The sequence below is a fragment of the Herpailurus yagouaroundi genome, unplaced genomic scaffold (genome assembly GCF_014898765.1).
Source record: "Herpailurus yagouaroundi ecotype Mexico unplaced genomic scaffold, PumYag 197, whole genome shotgun sequence".
NCBI classification, from domain to species: Eukaryota; Metazoa; Chordata; class Mammalia; order Carnivora; family Felidae; genus Herpailurus; species Herpailurus yagouaroundi.
Genome location: NW_024412428.1, coordinates 26,707,089 through 26,713,088, shown reverse-complemented (window position 1 = coordinate 26,713,088; position 6,000 = coordinate 26,707,089). Strand labels below are relative to the sequence as shown.

Below are 6,000 nucleotides of genomic sequence, written 5' to 3'. Positions count from 1 at the left end.
TTTCTTTCTTTCTTTCTTTCTTTCTTTCTTTCTTTCTTTCTTTCTTTTTCTCCGAAACTGCCATTAAGCATTTTCTAACGTAATTCCAAGGAGCTCACGGGTACTGAAGTACTGGAGTGGGACGGAAACTTACAAACATTTTATTAACTTTGGATCACTTGCAATTATTAGAATTAATAGCAAAGAGCCAGAGAGGTTTTTGTTTTTGTTTTTGTTTTAAATCATAGTGGTAAATAAGCCTGAAATGTTTCACTCGTGAGGCAACAGTCGTGAGATATATTGTTAAATATGAGGGGTGAAAATATATCACAGACACGAGTGGTATTACACAGCACACATTTTTCTGAAAAAAGTAGTCTCCACGCAGGAGGATTAGATATATACCCACAATAAGCGGGCATATTGACCTATAATTTTCAATATTACATCCTTGTATTTTTTATTATATGCTATTTTTCAGCTACTAGAGGAACACGGTCTCATAAAGCTAATATTTATTCTTCCATGTTTATAGAGCTAGTAGTGCATTTCAGGAAATGAGAAACTGAGAAGTCAAATATAACTTGGTGTCTTGTGCACAAAAGAAGACAGAACAGGAAAATCACCATGTTTAAAAAAACCTGGCTGAGGAGCTCAGTCATAAAGCGTTAAATAATTAAATAACACAAGATAAGGGAAGCCTCAGATGTTATTTCTCTCTTCATGCATGTAAGTCTTTTTATAAACGATACATTTTATCATGTAGGATTCCTCATTTTACTAGAAACCAGAGTTCTCTAGCCCAGGCCCTATTTTCTTTAAAAAAATTTTTTTTTAACGTTTATTTATTTTTTTGGGGACAGAGAGAGACAGAGCATGAACGGGGGAGGGGCAGAGAGAGAGAGGGAGACACAGAATCAGAAACAGGGTCCAGGCTCTGAGCCATCAGCCCAGAGCCCGACGCGGGGCTCGAACTCACGGACCGCGAGATCGTGACCTGGCTGAAGTCGGACGCTTAACCGACTGCGCCACCCAGGCGCCCCCTATTTTCATCTCTGTACTTATCGCGTGTTATTTTGTAGACATTAAGGCAGGTATTACGTATAATCTATTATAACAATCCAGATATTCCTACTTGGCTGGCATTGTGTCTTTAAGTCATGAATTCTTCTAATTTTGTTAATAAGGAACCTCTTTAAATTCAATTACTTCTTAGCATTAAATCAAAAAAGAAAAAATAGGAGGGAGTGAGAATTTTTCTTTGGAAAAGTACCTGTATTTTGGTAAATGTCTCAAAAAAATCAGAGCCTTAGCAACCTTCTGTGGGAGAAATGTCCCAGAGCTCCATTGTTTTTACGTTCTTTCAGTTTACAACTTTCCTTGGGACCTTGGAAGGATCCAGAAAGATAAACGTCATCAAGTCATTTCCCCATTCTCTGCTTGAAGAATGAAGTAGGGGCCACCAATAAGCAAGTGAGGGAGGAGACAGAAATGCTGGCGGAGGGTAGGTGAGGCAAGGGATATTGGATTGAAGGGAGAGAGAGCTTCAGCTGTAATCAAGGGCCCTTTAAGCTCCCCCAAAACGGATCCTCGAATTTCTGAGGAAGCCCGTGACATAGAGTAGGGAGTTGAAAGTAGGGCACATGGTGAAAAGGCAGTGAAGAAATAGTCCTTTGTTATTTACCTGTTTTCAGTCTTCCCTCCTTTCACTCCTTTCTCAGTGACCGAGCTAATAATACCTTTGTAACATCAACCCTGCTAATACTCTGGGGTCCAGGTTCTGTGTTTTCCCTAAACCCTCAGAACTGTCCTCTCTTTGCTATTTTCCCGCACTGAGTTCCGTTATTACCTTTCCCACATCCACGTTCCTGTATCAAATACCAGTGATTTCCTTTAACACACCAAGCCAGAAACTCTGGTCTTCCGAAAGAGAATTCATAACTGCACGTTACTGTCTTTCTGGACTGCCGAGAAATAAATGTAAGCCCAGAAGAGAAGCGTGATGGCGAGGGAAGAGAGTGCTCCCGGTGCTAAAAGTTGGGTTCCCCACCCTTTACCCAACTCTGCGAGTTTCAGCATCCTCAATTGCAGGTGAGGAGCTTGGAGTCTGGGCAGTCCCCATCCTCTCTGCGGGCACATGTGAAGGACGGCTGAATCTGGTTGTCACGGTGACTGGGTGCTAAGGGAGCTACTGGTCGTTGGTCCCAGGAAACCAGGGCTGTTTAACCATTCTAGAACGCATGGGATAATCTGGCATCATCAAGAACTACCCCCACCTCGAAATGTCAATAATGGCCCCACTGACAAACACTGATAGATGCTTTTTAATGCTCCTTCAATCAGTCTGGACTCTTAAACCTAAGCAGAGCGTAGAGATCTTTAGACACTCAGAAAAGAACCGTGAGGCTACGCAAATTTCCGGATTATACAATTTCATAGAAGAAGTTCAACAAAGTGGGTTCATTTCTCCTGAAGAGAAAAAGGATCACTTGGCAACTGAATCTGTGAGGATGCAGGGGGCTCTGACCAGTAAGTTCTCTCCCTCCAGGGAAGAAGGAATGCACCATCATGCTAGGACATCCGGAATTACCTTGGGTTTCGTGACAACAAGGTTTCTAAGGAAGGAAAATCTATATTAGGTTTAAAAAGGAAAGTGGATTCCTAGGTTTGAAGGCAAATAGATTCTCATTAGTTTCAGACAGCTCAAGCGGGGTCTTGCTTACAGATGAGGGGAGAACATTTAGGTAACTTCTGAAGTCCTTTCTAGCACTTCCGTTTCTATGGCTACACTTATTAGGTTTCTACACACTATGATTTGCTACCAAATTGACAGACTGGAAAGTTGAAGATGGGGGCACAACTTCCCACCCCTCTCCCCCCAGTACGTCCTGCGTGCCTCACACTTCAAAGTGCGTCAGTCATGAGGCCCACCAAAGAAGGGTGCAGAGGGAAAACGGGAATGTACCAGCACTGCAGTGAAATCTACTTTGGTTTCTCAGTAGAAATAAAAGAAATAAAAAAGAAAACCCACAGGAAAGGGCCATTAGGGGAGAAAACATTTGTCACCTTGGACAGAATAAAAGTCCAACCGAATGAAGTAAATGCCTGTGGAAAAAGACGTGTCGTTCTAGGGAAAGTACTCTGTTCCTTCTCCCTTGCTCTTCATTGAGTTTTTGTCCACTCAATGTACCAAGCTTTACCCTCTCCCCTGTTTATTTTTCCACCTATGAAAGATGCATGGATTGAATTCAGCCTTCGGGTAGGTCTTTGTTGGAAAGTACTTTCAAAATAAAAGTGTTTTACTTGGCACTATCTCAACAGCAAAACATGTACTTCCAAAATAAAACGCTTGCTTTGCAGCAAGCTTTTTTTTATTGAGTAAACAACAATATTGTTCGCAATTTTTCAAGCGGTTAATATACACGTATTAAAAGACAACAACAGCCCTGTTCTATCATTGTAAATCAGAGGGTGAGTACCCCTTGGTAGAGCTACATGAAAACTCTCTGGTCGCTGAGGCTTTAGAATTTAAAAGCTGTCATAATAATCATACTAGTTGATATTGACAGATGAGGTTTTGATTTTTAGTGTTTCAAAACAGAATGCATCCACAAGGCCTCTAACTAATTGATAGCACTTAACAAAATCTGATATATATAGACATTCACTATAAATTTATTAAATCTATTCCGTTAGAATTTATAGAACCCAAAAATAAAATTTGTTTCAAGCCCAAGTGGGGGATATTTTATTTCTAATATCCTTGTAACATTCTACAGAGTATACAATAATAAGTATGAGAAGTAGCATATCAAATTTCTTTTCATTTCTTTTATCTGTCTCCCGGTGAAATCAAGGGATTACAGTCTGTGCATATTCTACTTCAGAGTTCTTATTACAATGGGGTAGGACTATTATCCCTTTTAAAAATATCCCTCAAAATTAATATCTTCACTAAGAGAAATTAGAAAAAAAATGAACACAAACCTTAAGACCTCCGGAGGATCAGAAGACAAATAGGTTCTCTGAGGACTTGGTTGAAATAACGCACTCACAAAAGTCTTTTAAATGGAAGCTGTTCACAAAGGGAGTCCCATGGAAGACAGTGTGGCTTTGACATGCCAGGTGCTTCTGGAAGGAAAGAAAAAAGCGCACTATTAGGAAGTATCCGAGTGCTATTACTGCCAGTCCCAGCCATCATTGTATTAGCATCAATTGCTATTATTAATATAATGGTAGGAATTTCTGTAATCTTGCGTCCCCCAAATCTTATTTGTAAATGGCAGGGTAGGAAAGTAAGCTCTCAGCTCTGTATCTGAAAACTTCTAAAAACCGGGAGTATTTTACTCTTATTTTTCTCATTATCTAAGCAGGCTAGGATTGAAGAACTGTACATGGGGTATGAGGACAGAGGCAGCAACACTGGTATTTAAGGGATTCCGACCAGCACAGCAAGGGCCTGCATACATACGGGCTCTTTAATTTGAACCACAGGCCTGCAACTGAGAGAGAACTGGCTCCATTTTACGGATGAGAAAACTAAAGCACAGACTCCTGATGCCAGGCTTAGAACCCAGGTCTGTAAAAGTCCAAAGGCTTCATGGCTCACTCTTTTCCTCATTTGACTCTGTGGCCTATGTGATTTAGAAAATATATTTTTAAAAATTTTTATAATGTTTATTTATTTTTGAGAGAGAGAGAGAGAGAGAGAGAGAGAGAGAGAGAGAGAGAGAGCATGAGCAGGGGAGGGGCAGAAAGGGGGAGACACAGAATCCAAAGCAGGCTCCGGGCTCTGAGCTGTCAGCACAGAGTCCAACCCAGGGCTTGAACTCGTGAACCACGAGTTCATGACCTGAGCCGAAGTTGCATGCCGAACAACCGACTGAACCACCCAGCTGCCCCTAGAAAAATATTTCACAAACAGAATTGACAAGAGAACAGACAATGCAGCAATTTATTAAATTAATTCAAATATCATTAAATTTAGGACATTTTCTTTCCTAATTTGCTTTAGTTTTATGTATGGTACCGTCTTAATTGAGTCACAGGAAATACAGACTCCCAGTTGTAAGCAGGGCAGCCTTTCTCCCATCTTTGATCTTGGGTTTTCTTGCTACAGATGGGAATGGAAGCCACACCTTCTGTGGTATCTCTGAGTGGTATTCCTGTGTCTCCTCATGGCTATATCCATCTTAATGGCTGAAGGTGACCGGGAGGGCTGGGCAGGGCACCATCTAGATTTCCATTCTCAATTTTAGTCAAATGTCTACATGTTTCCAGTCTCTCTAGTGCCAACACAGCCCCTCGGCCTACCCCCACCGCCCACTGGCTGGCCCAGCATCCCCTCTTACACGGTGTTTCGGGGTCACTGCCCACCAATAACAATTTCAAAATCTCCCTCGAAGTTCCAGCTTTTTATGCCACCGACTTCCGAGTATTGGGACTTTTAGCTCATGTCCACACCGCGTTTGGGGAGCTCCTCAGAAAAGCTTTGAGAATGACGGAGCGAGAAGGTCACACATAACTTTAACAAGTTTTTGTTTTATTTTTATTTTTATTTTTGGCAACAAAAGCTTAAGTCATGGATAAAGAAATAGGGAAAAGACGATTGATAGCATTTTCAGAGTTCTGTAGGACTGGAACCTGGGATTGTTACATCGGGGGAAAAAAGAAAAAAGAACAGAGCCAAACAGAGCCAGTTTATCTTTGCATAAAAGAAGGAAGAAGGGCTTGACAAAGAGCAGGGGGGGAAAGTATTTGGACCACGGGATCTAACCTAAATGACAGGAATGAAAATAAATAGAAACTCTTCTTAAGACCTCATATACTAGCGTTCTGTTTTCTTCACATCACTCAGAAGCAAAGTTTCAGGTTCTCTGCCTAAAGCTGCAGAACCTGTTTCCCATAAAATCCCAGGGGCAATTTTCAAGTATTCACTCAGCCACTATTGATTGCTCCATTTATTTATGAGGTGATCAATAAGTCAGAAAACTCCAAGAATATTGAAATGAGCAAGACAGT

At 41.1% G+C, this 6,000-nt stretch overlaps 1 protein-coding gene across 10 annotated transcripts in view; it reads right to left on the bottom strand.

Annotated features, from left to right (window-relative positions):
- The window catches only part of ENOX1 (ecto-NOX disulfide-thiol exchanger 1), a 555,199-nt gene that overhangs the window by 270,919 nt on the left and 278,280 nt on the right, over positions 1-6,000 (bottom strand). For all 10 annotated transcript variants that reach the window (XM_040448509.1, XM_040448518.1, XM_040448516.1 and 7 more), the window contains one exon: positions 3,967-4,110. The gene's annotated coding sequence lies outside the window, so the exon portion shown is untranslated. The remainder of the gene's footprint in view (positions 1-3,966; positions 4,111-6,000) is intronic.